This window comes from Oncorhynchus tshawytscha, linkage group LG24, assembly GCF_018296145.1.
Source record: "Oncorhynchus tshawytscha isolate Ot180627B linkage group LG24, Otsh_v2.0, whole genome shotgun sequence".
NCBI lineage: Eukaryota > Metazoa > Chordata > Actinopteri > Salmoniformes > Salmonidae > Oncorhynchus > Oncorhynchus tshawytscha.
This window is the reverse complement of record NC_056452.1, coordinates 153,433-169,605: the sequence shown is the minus strand read 5'-3', so window position 1 is coordinate 169,605 and position 16,173 is coordinate 153,433. Positions and strand designations below refer to the sequence as shown.

The window sequence follows — 16,173 nt, the reverse complement described above, 5'->3', positions numbered from 1 at the left end:
AGTGCGTCTCCTTGGGCCGGCTTACATGGCACCAGCCTTGCGCATGGTGTCCAAAGGTTCGCCTGCATAGCCTAGTGCGGGCTATTCCACCTCGCCGCACTGGCAGGGCGACCGGGAGCATTCAACCAGGTAAGGTTGGGCAGGCTCTGTGCTCAAGAGCTCCAGTGCGCCTGCACGGTCCGGTCTATCCGGTACCACCTCCACGCACCAGCCCTCCGGAGGCAGCTCCCCGCACCAGGCTTCCTGTGCGTGTCCTTGGCCCAGTGCCACCAGTGCCAGCACCACGCACCAGGCCTACAGTGCGCTTCGCCTGTCCAGCGCTGCCGGAGCCTTCCTCCTCGCCAGAGCTGCCGGAGTCTCCCGCCTGTTCAGCGCTGCCGGAGCCTTACTCCTCTCCAGCGCTGCCGGAGTCTCCCGCCTCTCCAGCGCTGCCAGAGCTGCCAGTCTGCAAGGAGCTGCCAGAGCTGCCAGTCTGCAAGGAGCTGCCAGAGATGCCAGTCTGCAAGGAGCTGCCAGAGATGCCAGTCTGCAAGGAGCTGCCAGAGCCGCCGGTCTGCATGGAGCAGCCAGAGCCGCCAGTCTGCATGGAGCAGCCAGTGCCGCCGGTCTGCATGGAGCAGCCAGTGCTGCCAGTCAGCCAGGAGCAGCCAGAGTCGTCAGCCAGTACGGAGCTGCCCCTCTGTCCCGAGCTGCCCCTCTGTCCAGTGGGGTCATTTAGAAGGTTCGCCGTGGTTAGGAGGCCACGGAAGCGGACAATGTGGCGGACTAAGACTATGGTGAAGTGGGGGCCACGTCCAGCACCAGAGCCGCCACCGCGGACAGATGCCCACCCAGACCCTCCCCAATAGGTTCAGGTTTTGCGGCCGGAGTGCGCACCTTGGGTGGAGGGGGGTACTGTTACACCCTGACCATAGTTTGCTTTGTATGTTTCTATGTTTTGTTTGGTCAGGGTGTGATCTGAGTGGGCATTCTATGTTGTGTGTCTAGTTTGTCTGTTTCTGTGTTTGGCCTGATATGGTTCTCAATCAGAGGCAGGTGTTAGTCATTGTCTCTGATTGGGAACCATATTTAGGTAGCCTGTTTGGTGTTGGGTTTTGTGGGTGATTGTCTCCTGTGTCAGTGTTTGTACCACACGGGACTGGTTTCGGGTTTCCACATTTCTTGTTTTGTAGTTTGTTCATGTATAGTTTTTCTTATTAAAAAACCATGAACTTCAACCACGCTGCGTATTGGTTCGCCTCTCCTTCAACGGAAGAATCCCATTACAGTTAAATTGTAATTATTTTAGCCTCTATGGCCTATTTATTGCTTACCTTCTTACTCTTCTACATTTGCACACACTATACATCAATAGAAAAATCTTTATTTTCTTTTGTGTTATTGACTGTACGTTTGTTTATGTGTAACAATGTTGTTTTTGTCGCACTGCTTTGCTTTATCTTGGCCAGGTCCCAGATGTAAATTATAACTGGTTCTCAACTGACCTACCTGGTCAAATAAAGGTGAAATACATTTTTTTAAAGGCCCTAAGAAAACTCCAGCCACGGCAAGTGGCACCGCAGCGCCAAGTCTAGATCCATAAGACTTATTAACAGCTTCTACCCCCAAGCCATAAGACTCCTGAACAGACTATATACATTGACCCCCCCCCCCTCCTTTACGCTGCTGCTATTCTCTGTTTACTATCTATGCATATTCACTTTAACTCTACCTACATGAACATATTACCTCAATTACCTTGACTAACCGGTGCACCCCGCATTTGGACTCTGTATGGGTACCCCCTCTATATAGACTCGCTATTATTATTTTACTGCTGCTCTTTAATTATCTGTTACTTTTATTTATTTTAAATTTATTTTTTACTTAACACTTATTTTTCATAAAACTGCATTGTTGGTTAAGGACTTGTAAGTAAGCATTCCACTAAGCATTCCACAACACCTGTTTTGTTCGGGGCGTATGACAAATAACATTTGATTTTATTATGATTTGCTAAGTGTTAATCTCCACTTTCAAGAGGACCGAGTATTGAAATCAGTGAAATTAGAGTATGATAGTTAAGGAAAAAAACATCTGTCTCCGGATTACATCTTCAAACAAAGGGCAACCATGGCATCCGTGACAGAGAGGGAGAAGCGTACATCCATGTATAGGGGTAAGATAGTCTAGCTAGCCACATTTTCAGATACTACACATTCCTAATTTTGTCAGAAAGTCGTTTTCATTTCAAGTTAATATGATTCAAATTAATTTTTTCTAAGCTTTGATATGGTTTCATCAGGTGGTGAGCATTTTTTTATTTTTTATTTTACTGTCAACTAGCTAGCTAACGTTAGGCTAATGTTACGGGTATGATCTATGTAGTAATATTATTCGTATCTCAGAGCCATTTGCTTTGCTAGTTAAAGCCTAATGTTAGCTAGCTAACATTGAACCTGGTTGGTTAGCTACCTGCAGATTCATGCAGTGTAGTAACTTCATGAGTTGGGATTATGGTGCATTGTTTAGCTAGCTAAACTTCACTATGCAAGTAACCATTTCAATAGAATGTTAATGATTTCACTGTGACAACTGTTGATAGACGTAGCTGGTAAATTCGCTCTGGCTATCTACTCCCATTTCAGAGCACTCTCGTCTGAGTGTACAGAGCGCAGAATAACTGACAAATTTACAAACGCTCCATACCCATTGAATATGGCCGGTGTCATTAAATGTTGGCAATGCTCTGGATAACATAAAAACAGCCTAACTAGCTCTGCTAGGGCGAGTAAACGGGTCAGAGTGAGCTGTTCTCTCATTTGTGTTTGGAAGTAGCTAGCCAACGTTAGCCAGTAAGCTTGGGCGCTTGACTGCTGTTAATGAGCTTAAGAGCCTGTGAACAATGTTGAATGGGTGTAGACAAAGAGGAGCTCTCCAGTAGGTGTACCAAATATTCAAGGCAATTTCTTAAAAGTGAGCTTACAAGTATATTAACTTTCAAAGCAGAATTACTTTCCCATTTTTAATCAACTGTACTGTATGATAGACTATTTTTGAGTCTCTACTTTTATCCAATGTAAAAAACACAATTTCAAATTTTGCTACATAAGACCGAATCAAGCCGTCACATTTGCCTAATTTGTTGAGAACAAAATCAAGACACTTACGAAAGACTTCTTAAACCCTGTCTGAGGAACCAAGGTCAGAGGAATGATTTAACAACTAGTAAGTTTTAGAGACACAGCTCTAGAGTCAAACTTGTAGCTATCATCATTATTGTCCTCTTAATTACTATCAATGTTATTGTATGTGAAAGTTCTCAGTCCCTGACATATTTTTTTTAAATGCCATTAAACAATGCAAATAAACTTACAGACAGAGGAGGCAGGACTTGGTCCTAGGGAGAGAGTCTGACCCACTTGTCCTACAGTAAAGGCAGAAATAAAGAGAAATATTCAGGCTAATGTTAGCCAAAGGCACCATCTTGATCTTCTTCATCTTCAACATCTCAATTTTCATATTTTCAGTTGTATGGTCAGAGGGACTTGATACATACTTTAAAATTCAAACAAAGGGCATTCCTCACAATGTTATAAGGTATTCTACAGAACAATTGTTGAAAGATGTCATTAAACAATACAAACACACTGACCAACAGATGAGACAGGACTTGGTTGTCCTAGGGAGGGAGTCTGACCCTCTTGTCCTAAAGGTGAAAGTTCTGTCCCTTACTTTAAAACAAAACTTTAAAGATGCCATTAAACAATGCAAATAAACTTACCGACAGAGGAGGCAGGACTTGGTCCTAGGGAGAGAGTCTGACCACCTTGTCCTACAGTAAAGGGAGAAACAAAGAGAACATTCAGGCTAATGTCAGCCAACAGATGATTGGTTACAGCAGGGATCCCCAACCAACTTTTTATAGTTTATAGCATGGCTGAAGCACAGATCTGTGATACACAAAAACAGGTCAGATAACCATTCTTTCCTCCGCAATATTGAAAACACGAATAATCAAGATCGATTTAGAGCCTACCTACTGTAATAACATGGGTGTAAAACATGGGTGAGGCATTAGTATGTATGGGTCGATCTGTGTTCACTGATCCGTAGTCAGTAATGTCCAAGCGCAACAGCACTACCTGTGTGCTGAACAGGTATTTTCCATGAACGGCCCTGCATGCTTATTACCTGTGTCGTAGATTTAGTATGAATGGGTCTGACACGGGTTAAACCAACTTGAAATATACAGGGTAAAACCCTGGTTATTGGTGTGAAAAGGGGTAAGTATTTGCATAGGGCGAGGCTCCCACCACCCTCTCTGATCAATTTGTTGTTGCTGCACTTCTGAACTGAAATATGAACTGAAGCTTATAAAAGGTTCTACCTACTAGCTATCACTTTGCAGTGTCAATATTACAGACTCGTCACATAAACAATATCAATTAGCGAACAGTCTGGTGCTTTGGTCGGTCAGATATTAAACTTTTTTCCAAAACTAATTGTATTTTTGATTCCACTGGAACCAAAAATTATGATGAATCAAGCAATACTTACCGACTACTTACATAATCTACAGCAACCACAGTTGGTTCCTGTATCTCTTGCTCAGGGATCTCGACAACTACCACTTCGGTTATGGCATCATCCTCTCCTGACGAAGCCATCTTCTTGCATTGTTTGTAAGTTCTTTTACCTGACATTCTATGAATGAACAAAGAACACATTTTCAATGTAAACAGAAGTACCATTGGAAAATGTGTCATGCACTCCAAAAGGAATGCATTATAAATGTGTGGGACATACAAACATGGTTTGCAGAATCCCTAAGGGTCTAACAAACTCATCTAAATAGGTACTAAACTCTACTTTTATGTAATTGCAGGTATTCATTCTAGCTATGGTACAACACTACATAATAATTCTAAGGCCAATTATATTAATACATCAGGTTTTACTGTAGGAATGCATACGTAATTAAAGATATACAGTAATAGCTCCTATGTGATACAGTATGTAGACATTGTATATCATTTTGGTTGTCTTAGGTTATTATGTGGAAATTGGTATATCACTTCTTAAGTAAATACAATGTTGGTAACAACTTCTAATGAGCAGGCTAGAGCTATGGCATACAACTAGCTAGCAAGCTAAAGCAACCAGCTTGTCTAGCAAACAGTAACTACCAGCATATGGTTTGGCTAAGCTAACCTTAGCTAGCACCACACTGGCCGTAGACTAGCCTAGCTAGTAACATTAACCTTAGTTAGCTTATTAACTGAGCTTGCTTGCTTGCTAGCAAACTAGGCCACTGCACAGGCTAGTTACTTTACATTTGCCTATGAAGGACATCTACATTAGATCCAGACTATTATATTAAGCACATGGCCAAGCTATAGCCAGGCTAAACATGGCAAATGACTATACATTGCCAAGCTATAGCCAGGCTCCTAGCTAATGATATTATAATGTAATTAGCTAGCTACATGCTGTAGTTAGGTAGCCATAAAAAAGTTAGCTGACAGTTGGACAACCAATGTAAGCTGGCTGGCCTAACAACCACTGTCAGCAAACTGGCTTATCCTGCTATGACAACGATTAGCATGCCTTTTGTATCTGTTACATTATTAGCTAGATAATAAAGCAAGTGAATATAGTATAATTCACAAAATACAACTAGCTAGCTACTGTTTGTATAAACCAGCTAAATACAAGCTATGTCACTTAGTCCTTAGCTAACATTAGCTAGCTAGCTACAGTGCCTAGGTAGCAATGTTGCTAATGACAGGCTGGGACCGAGAGCAAGATGGTCGAACACAAAAGGTACCTTACTTGCACTGAGATGTCACATGAAACACACTGATTATCAAGGCTTTTTCAGTTAAGAACAGGCAAGTCAGTTAAGAACAAATTCTTATTTACAATGACGGCCTACACTTGGCAAACCTGGACAATGCTGGGACAATTGTGCACTGCCCTATGGGACTCCCAATCACAGGTGGTTGTGATACAGCCTGGATTCAAACCAGGGTGTCTGTAGTGACACCTCGAGCACTGAGATGCAGTGCCTTAGACCGCTGCGCCACACGGGAGCCCCTGATTTCAATTCAATGTTTGAACTACAAATATTACTATTTGTTTACCTCGGTTGTCCTTGGTCAACGTTGACTGTCACTGTGCTTTTGTCTTTCAACAACATGAGAACAAGTGTGAATTTTGTTTTTCTGAGTAACATTACTACAATTTCCTGCACGTGGGTATTTCACAACAATTTCTACAATTTCCAGCTGGATACAAATTTAAACTCTTAAAGTAATCGCCCAAATCAAATACTGTTTTTACCTGACCCAAGGATTTTGAATTGAACATGGCTCGTGTGCTAAGTGATATATTGTCAGCAAAAAAACAACAAAAAAACAAAAAAGAAAGGCTATCAAATACCTCCAGAAGAAAGGCCTGCTCAAGAAATCTGTGAGGCATACGTGCAAAGATGGATACATATGGTAAGTTAATGTTACAACTGATATTGATTGGCCTAGAGTACTTTGGGAAAGTTTGAAATGAGGAGTACTGTACTGTAAGAAATGTTTGAATATGTAAATGGTACAGAGCTTATTGAGCTAGTCTCATAGGTTCTAGGCATATACTCTTCTAGGCATGTACATAAATGGAACAGAGTCAAAGATGTGGTTTCCATATGTCTAATACCATTCCATTTATTTCATTCCAGCCATTACAATGAACCCGTCCTCCTATTGCTCCTCCTACCAGCCTCCTCTGATGGTGACCCATATATTATTTCACCCGCTGGAACATTTCTAAAAATGTGGCTATGAACATGCATTGAAGAGAATTATCTAAGCTTTCCAGTGGCCAGTGTCCTTCATAATTGTGTGTGTGCTACTCGAGAGATTGCATTTCCAGTCTTTCTACAAGGGCTCACGCTCCTCTGTGTTCCGGTTGCATTCCACCTCTGGGCACTGGACTGCAAGCCCATGTAGAGCGAGTGAAGAGCTTAGGAGACGCACACCCTTCAAGTCTACCTTTGGCCTGCAGCCTACCACTCAAGATGTTTCATGTCTGTCTGGAAAGCTGTTGTTCTTCTATTTCCAACAATGTGGATGTATTCCAACTGCTACTGAAAAGGTTAATTGATAATCATAGTAGAATGGAATTGAATGTAATAGAATTACTTAGCCAATGTTTAAATGATCACTTAGTGTCAGTCTCTAACACACCTGTGTCTGAGTCAAATGTGCATGTTTCCTTGCAGAATTTGTCGAAACAAGAGGAGGCATCCGGAAGGATTCAATGTTAAGCCCTTCTCAGGTTTCACTTACGGTTCGGGTAACATTTCTTAATCGGTAGGTTAATGAATTTGACACACTAAGAATGTTTTCGATAATGACACTTTTAGAAAGTGGTTCACAATCAGGGGCGTCAAATCTCTTCCGCAAATCCAACTTTTTTTGTTTTTACACTGAAATGGCATGCTTCATTGATTATTAAATAGTTAGGCTAGTGGTATACCTGCCAAGGAAAAAATGAAAAACATAATTTTGACCAAATTGGTTTGTTAATAGCTGTCACCCACAGAAAGTCCATGCTCTTTCAGCCCCCCCCAAAAAAAAAAAAAATTAAGCATAACAATCATACACAAGGTACTGGTGAGTGAGGGGCTCTCTGCTACACGTTAGTTAGTGTTCCGTGGCATAGGTTAGTACAGAAGTGGAGCAAGGTATGGCGAACAGGTCTCTCCAGGCTGAAGAGAATGTGGTTTAAGGGGAAGTTAAGGTTGTGTACCAAAATATGAGTCTCAATGGGTTGAGTCTGGGGCCTACTGTGGGTTTAATTTATGAAAGGAAATGTGGGTTTCTATCGTCATATACTATTGATCTGATGTGTTCATTTCTTTGTTGCAATATTGCAGATTTGCACAGGGGCTACACTTGATATTACAGAGGACTGCATTGCACGGAGCTCAAGGACTGAGCTCCGTTCTCTGACAAGTATGACGAGAAGCCTGAGAAAGGTGAGAGGTGCATTGTGATTGTTACAGTTGTCGATCAACACTGAATTATGAGCAATTTTGATTCTGGAAAACCCACCAGTTTTGTTAACCGATATTCACTCTGAGGAACATTTTGCTTACTTACAAACTGTATGCAAAAGGGTGTTTTTAATAATCAGTCTTTTGGGATACTTATTTACTGGACAGCTTAAAGGGTCTCCAAGATTTTCAACATTCAGCTTGCTTTGCCACCCATCCCGACCAGTGTTTTCCACAGGTATTTAGGTTACTTGTCATGGTTCATGGTGGCAGGTCGAGAAGGGCAGCATGGTATGACTGGAGAGGCTTGCACCACTGCTGCTGCCCTAATTTATTATTCTTGTGAGCCTACACTATTCAGGCAAATGAAGCAAAAGCTTTTACAAATGTGTTTTGAGTACTGTTTTTAGAGATGCAACTAACAACTATTTTGATAATGTGTCAGTTATTACTTTGATTACTCAATTTGTTTGAATTTTAAAATGCCTGTTTTGCTGACTAAATATAGTCTGAATGTTTTATCAAATATTCCAATGTTTACTGTGCATTACAGTACAAATAGGAACAACAGACAAACTCAAACTCATTATTTTGTGACAACTTCCATTAAAGTGTATTTCCACATGAGACAGGAGCAGTGTCACCTTAAGTGAGATTAGATTTTGTTGCCCCCCCATGTAGAAGCTGAGAGTCATGCTTCCCCGGGACACTCAAGACTTCTCATATCACTAACATTTGTCTTACCTCTCATTGTTGAAGGTCTGCAATAAAGCCCCGAGGAGGTTCAAGAGGAAGTGTTTCCAAATTGGATCAAATTCTCCACGGAGATTGGTGGTGATAGATTATTACAAGTTTTCGCACAAGAGAAAGGTATAGCATTATCTATTTTGATGTATTAACATTCATTATCTGGGCCTGGGAGCTGAGATAATTTGTTGATATATGTTACTTATGGTAATCAGTTGCCTTTTTTTTACCCCTTTTTCTCCCCAATTTCGGGGTATCCAATTGTTTAGTAGCTACTATCTTGTCTCATCGCTACAACTCCTGTTGAACATCTTACAGTATTTCAGCAGTAAGATGTTCACACTTTGCATGCACCCCCAAGTCTGCAGTGGTTCCCAAACTTTTTATAGTCCTGTACCCCTTCAATCATTCAACCTCCAGCTGTGCACCCCCTCTAGCACCAGGGTCAGCGCACTCTCAAATGTTGTTTTCTGCCATCATTGTAAGTCTGCCACACACACACTATACAATACATTTATTAAACATAAGAATGAGTGGTAGTTTTTGTCACAACCCGGCTTGTGGGAAGTGACAAAGCGCTCTTATAGGACCAGGGCACAAATTATAATATAATATTAATCAATAAATGTGTACTTAATTGAACCATCTTACATATAAAACCTTATTTGTTCATCGAAAATTGTGAAAAACTCACCACAGGTTAATGATGCTTGAAAGTGTGGGTGCTTGAAAGGATGCACTTAACTCTGCAATGTTGTGTTGTATTGCAGAGACTCTTACATTTTTCCACACACAGTCTGTGCCTGTATTTCATTTTTAATGCTAGTGAGGGTCGATAATCCGCTCTCACATAGGTACATGGATGCAAAGGGCATCAGTGTCTTAACAGCGCGATTTGCCAAGGCAGGATACTCTGAGCACACCCGAATCCAGAACTCTGGCAATTGCTTCTGATTAAATACAATTTTCACAGAACCGCTTGTTGCAATTTTGATGAGGGTCTCTTGTTCAGATAGTGGTAAATGGACTGGAGGCAGGGCATGAACGGGATAATGAATCCAGTTGTTTATGTCATCCGTTTTGGGAAAGTACCTGTGTAATTGCACACCCAACTCACTCAGGTGCTTCGATATATCACATTTGACATTGTCTGTAAGCTTGAATTCATTTGCACACAAAAAAAATCATACAATGATGGAAAGACCTGTGTGTTGTCCTTGTTAATGAAGACAGAGAAGAGCTCCAACTTCTTAATCATAGCCTCAATTATGTCCCGTATATTGAATATAGTTGCGGAGTGTCCTTGTAATCCTAGATTCAGATCATTTAGGCGAGAAAGAACATCACCCAGATAGGCCAGTCGTGTGAGAAACTAGGCATCATGCAAGCGGTCAGACAAGTAAAAATTATAGTCATTAAATAATACTTTAATCTTGTCTCTCAATTTAAAAAAACATGTCAATACTTTGCCCCTTGATAACCAGTGCACTTCTGTATGTTGTAAAATAGTTACATGCCCATATCATTTCATAGGGCACTGTTGCACATGCATTACCACTCCACTATGTATCCCTGTCATGGCTTTTGCGCCAACAATACTGTTATCAACACATCTTGACCACCAAAGACCATTTGATGTCACAAAGCTGTCCAGTACTTTAAAAATATCCTCTCCTGTTGTCCTGGCTTCCAGTGGTGTGCAGAAGAAGATCTTCCTTAATTGACCCCCCATAAAAGTAACTGTCATATACCAGGAGCTGTGTGAGACCTGCCAAGTCTGTTCCCTCATCCAACTGTAACACATAGAATTCACTGGCTTGTATGCAAAACAGTAATTGTTTCCAAACATCTCCTGCCATGTCACTGATGCGTCGTGAAACAGTGTTGTTTGATGAAGTCATTGTCTGTATAGTTTTTTGGGCCTTTTCCCCTAGCATTGTCCCAGCCATATCCGCAGCAGCAGGAAGAATAGTTCACCATATAAGACGCTTCTAGCTCCTTGTTGTTAATGGTATCTGTTGCTTTCATACATGTCTTACTACTCGAAGTCGTCTTAATACTCTCTCTCAAAAAAAATTCAAATTGGCATGTTTTGTTTCTAAATGTCTGCGCAAGATTGAAGGTTTCATCGAGCTGTGAGGAAAGGCACTACTCCCAGTATAAGTGAACCCCAAATCAATGTAGTTCTCATCATATTTACTCCTCTTCGATGGTCCAACGTTCCCTGTCTGATATTTGGTGTTTTCACGGGTAAGGAGGCAGTAGCTCTTCGGCTGCATCAGATTCACAACGGTTAGTGTCCATGCTAGTTGGGCTAACAACAAATGAGTTACTGATGCTAATCTGATGCTAATTTTGGATGTGCTCGTGGAAGCAGAACAACTTGTGTCGTCGGTAGGTGCAGGTGTAGTACTGATGGTGGTATCAGTACTGCCAGTAGAGCTGGTATGTGTCTCTATGCACACGGGCCTTACTTTTTTAACAATTGATCAATTCTCGAGCAAATGGCATGAGCAGCAGTTACGTTTGGCTATATACAGACTGTTAGTGAAATTCCCGCGAGAGAGTAACGATTAATATGATTGGATGTTAATTATTTGACTAGGTTACCTATACATTGGTTGATCCACTAGGATTTTTGAGATTGTGCTGCAGGATTTAGAGGACATTTGTGGTTTAGACCGCTATCCTGCGTCACTACTTCATTGCTCCAGACCAGCGCAAGGGGTTATGACTGATTATGCTCTTGGGTCCTACTGTGTCTCTCACTGACAATGAATGGGCAACATAAACCTACATAGAAACTGATAACTGTGCAAGACTTCAGGACTACTTACTAAAACTGTTGTTAGACTAAGGTTTTTATTATTTTATTTTTGTTAGGACTACTTTTCTCATACTGTTGCCCACTCCCGCCCAGTCGTGTTGTACAGTGCCAGAGTGGCACAGTGGTCAAAGACACTGCATACCAGTGCAAGCTGTGTTGCTACAGATGCTGGTTCAATACTTGTGCTTTCCTTGACTGAGAGACCCATGAGATGATTGTAGGTTTTTGGTTTTTCTCCCTCTAAAAACAGAAATAAATCATTCAAAATAACAAACTGGCTTTATTTACAAATTAGAAACAATATCTCACCCCATGTTCAAGAATGGCCTTTTTCTCGCTCATTTTACATTATTTGAAAACTAAATCATCTCCAAACTATTGTTTTTTTTTTAAACAAAGCTATTATTATTATTATTAATTTAGAATTATATAAAAGCCCCTTGGACATTCTCACAGCTAAATTATTAACCACGTTGTTAGCAGGACAATATATTTTGGTCATGGCTCCCGGTGGGGCACAATGGGATTGCCTTGCAGTTCTCCAGCTGTATCCACTGAAACAGTGGTGGGCGTGCGAGGTTCAAGGCATGAGGGCTGGGGGCACGGGATGGGTTGCAGAGCCACGCACAGAAGACGGACCTAGCCCATGGGGAAGGGAGGAGGAGGAAGGGTGAGGGGGGTGGACCCCCACCCTGACCCACTGGGTAGCACAAAGCAACACTTTAAGTGGCATTGCGCTAATAATGGCACTGACTAGGGAAACGTTCCCGCTGTTCTTATAACCAGTCCACCATTCAAACTAAAACAATGTAACTAATAATGGTGTGAGAAATGCCACTTAGATATGAATTGGGGGGGGGGGCAGATATTATTAAATATTAAAGCATTAGGCCTCTCATTAAAGGCTTTACTCAAATGTTCAACTTAAATCCGAACTGGATTTAATGAAAATTACATGAAAAGCACACATTTGTAAATCCCGAACTCTAAAACTAATTGGAAACCTTACAAAAACTACATACAAATTATTTGTGACATTGTGGTTACAATAAAGAATGTAAACAAGATGCTGTGTTTTTATTTACAGCAGTGATGGACAGCTGGTGGGATTTTGAAAACAGGATTTTAGAAAGTGAACCCCCCCACCTGCAAAAAATGACATTGCGACCAAAGAGGACAGACAGAATGGACGTTGTTTTCATGAAGCCAGATTCTTTCTATGGTGCAACCGTACCAGGGTTAGAACCGTAACCACGAGAGGACTTGAAAATGAGTCGGAATCTGAGAGATCACCATATTAAAGGTATTTTGGTTTCAGTGCATTTCTTTAAAAAAAATGTATATAGCCTATCAATGTGTAGGCATACTGTGTAATCAATAATTAAATAAAGGTTAAATAAAAATCTATATTTTTATAAATGATTGTTTACTAAAAATGTGGACGTTTTTGCAGAGCATACAAACATGCCAACAACGATCCGTGGAGATCAGTGGACAAAGGGCTGGAAAATGGGCCGCACCAAAGGAAAACGCATGTTTGCCAAGAAAGCAGTTAGTTTTGATAGATTAAATAAATGTGTATGCAGCATTTGTGTGTTGGAGTCACTTTTCATTCTTAATAAATCCTCTTTGGGCTAGTATTTTTACGTCCAGATGAAAAGCGTGCCCAAATTAAACTGCCTGTTTCTCAGGCCCAGAAGCTAGGATATGCATATAATTGGTAGATTTAGATAGGAACCACTCTAACGTTTCTAAAACTGTTTAAATCATGTCTATGAGTATAACAGAACTTATTTGGCAGGCGAAACCCCGAGGACAAAGCTTCCAGGAAAAATAATTTTTGAGATCACTGTGTTTTCAATTAGCTTTCTATGGGGAACTAGATTTATGAGGCACTTGGTTGTAGTTCTTATGGCTTCAACTAGATGTCAACAGTCTTTAGAAATTGGTTGATGTTTTTCCTTTGCGAAATGAAGAAGCAATCCTTTCCTTTCTGAGTGTCAAGCCAAGTGTACTTTTTTGTTTGGTGCACGCATCCTGGAACTCGCTCCACTTTCATTTGATCCGCTATTGAACACAGTATATTCCGTCTTAAATTGGATTGATTATTTACGTTTTAAAATACCTAAAGTTGGATTAGGAAAGTTGTTTGAAATGTTTGGACCAAGTTTACAGGTAACTTATTAGATACTTTGTAGTCATGTTGGGCGAGTTGGAACCGGTGTATTTTCTGAATCAAACGCGCCAAATAAATGGATATCTTGGGGATATAACGAAGTAATCTATCGAACAAAAGGACCAATTGTGATGTTTCAGGGACATATTGGAATGCCAACAGAAGAAGATCTTCAAAGGTAAGGCATGAATTATATCGTTACTTCTGACTCTCGTATCGCACCTCCCGCCGTAAAGCCTTTTTGAAATCTGACATGGTGGCTGGATTAACAAGAAGTTAAGCTTTATTTTTATGTATTACACTTGTGATTTCATGAAAGTTCAATATTTATAGTTATTTAATTTGAATTTGACGCTCTGCCATTTCACCGGATGTTGTCAAATCAATTTAAAGGGATTTGATTCCTAAGAAGTTTTTAATTGATCTACCATTTCTATCATAGACTACTGTAATCGAAGGGGGCTCAGGGTGGTACCTTTCTGCTCATCTGATGAAGTTGCACATGGATCAGATTCAAACTTTGAAGACTGAGATTGAGTCATTGAAGGCAGACCAGCAGAAAGAGAAACATAATCAGAGGGCAGAGATACAGGCGACAGCTGATGCATTGGTCCAGAGCCAGGCAGCATTGGTGGAGACAGGCGGTGAATGACGCGTTGAAGAGGGCGGGGAATGAGATGGAGTCACAATCCATTCCAGGCACACCTGTGAGCTCTGGAACTCCACCTCCGACAGGCAGAGTCAACATACCTGGCGAGTTCATCAGGTCGTCGGTTCACCCTGACATTTCCATTCCTCTTCTGACAACAGAACTTGACCAACTGCTCCCCGAGCACAGCAAGGGCCGTCCGGACCGTTATGCTGTTCTGCTAAAGCCTAATAAACAAATGCAGGTGGCTTATATCTTCAAAATTATTTATTATCCAAATGTAAAAGCATATACGGTACAGTACTGTATTTCTCCATCAACCTCTTTATGCTTTCGTTAATAAAATAATGACAAATATACTCTTTCAACATGCCGATGTTTATATAGTTATGGATCCATAACAAATTACTATCAGAATAAATATCACTGAGTTGCAGAAATATTGGAGCAAAGTTGTCTAATGAAGATAAACAAATGGTTGCTTACTGGAAAAACCTTTCAAAAACACACGGTCACGTTGTACAGCGCCGTTATGGCTATTAGCTGGGCTATTTTTGGGGCTGTATGGGCGGCACACAATTGGCCCAGTGTTTCTCTCTCTCTGAAAACGGAAATAAATGTTTTGGCCTTTCCAAATATTATTTTGGCCTTTATTCAGATTACAATCACTCACCTCCAAAATATCATTGTATATTATGAAGTTGATGACACAGTCATATACCTACATAAATGAGTGACTCACTCATTCATGGCTTTGGATCAAAATAAATAAGTACCAACATTCTTTCTGATAGTCTTTAATAAGAACAAATTCGTATTTACAAGGACAGCCTACTCTTTCCTCCCCGTCAGGGAATTGAACCACTGTTTCCCGTGTGCCCGCACGACAGGGCTATTCTTTAGCTAAATTGTCCAGTACTGTAGCCTACTCCTAACCATCGTTTTGTGCAGTGCCATATTTTCCGTTCCATCGTAATGGAAACCTAGAGTTTTTTTTGTTTTTCTTGGAATAGAAACACCATAATATTCATCTAATTAATTAAGAAAAAATTCTAAAAATCAGTCCCATATTCTATGTTCTTGCAAAAAAAGGTTTTAAATTATCGATGGACAGCCAATATTGAAGGCTTTCAAATGCTTCTCAAAGATGCCCTCTGGTGGTCAAACAGGCACTAACTAGCATTAATGGTACCAGCGGTTGACAATTAAATAACGTGCCATAGAGTTCTGCGACACCATGCAAGCTGTGCTGCAACTTTTAAAGGACGAACTACTGTATTTGACATTGTGTTGTTATTTTGCTGAACACTGGATGGTTTAATTTTATTAGGCGAGAAAAAACCTCACCCAAATGTATAGCCCCGTTACAAAATATAAACTGTTTGATATATATATGTGTATATTCAGAGCCATATTTGTTAAATTATTTTAGCCAATTATTGACAAACCTGTTAAGATGCTAACTGTGAGACCTGTTAGAGTCCCCTGGATCGTAGATGAATAGAACAATTCAAAGAAAGTATGCAAAAAAGGTCAGGTGGCTCCAGGATGCTGGCCTTCTAGGCAGAGTTGCAAAGAAAAAGCCATACATCAGACTGGCCAATAAAAAGAAAAGATTAAGATGGGTAAAAGAACACAGACACTGGACAGAGGAACTCTGCCTAGAAGGCAGAGTCAATAGTCGCCTCTTCACTGTTGACGTTGAGATTGACTCGTTTTGCGAGTACTAGTGAGGCGTCTGT

General features: G+C 40.8%; 1 protein-coding gene and 1 long non-coding RNA gene across 2 annotated transcripts in view; both read left to right on the top strand.

Moving 5' to 3' along the window:
• The window catches only part of cpn1 (carboxypeptidase N, polypeptide 1), a 172,218-nt gene that overhangs the window by 104,078 nt on the left and 51,967 nt on the right, over window positions 1–16,173 (top strand). The gene's annotated exons all lie outside the window — the stretch shown is intronic.
• On the top strand, window positions 6,006–12,821 carry LOC112224619. Its single transcript, XR_002949477.2, has 5 exons — window positions 6,006–7,128; window positions 7,256–7,346; window positions 7,913–8,014; window positions 8,792–8,902; window positions 12,694–12,821. It is a non-coding gene; the product is annotated as an uncharacterized LOC112224619 (long non-coding RNA).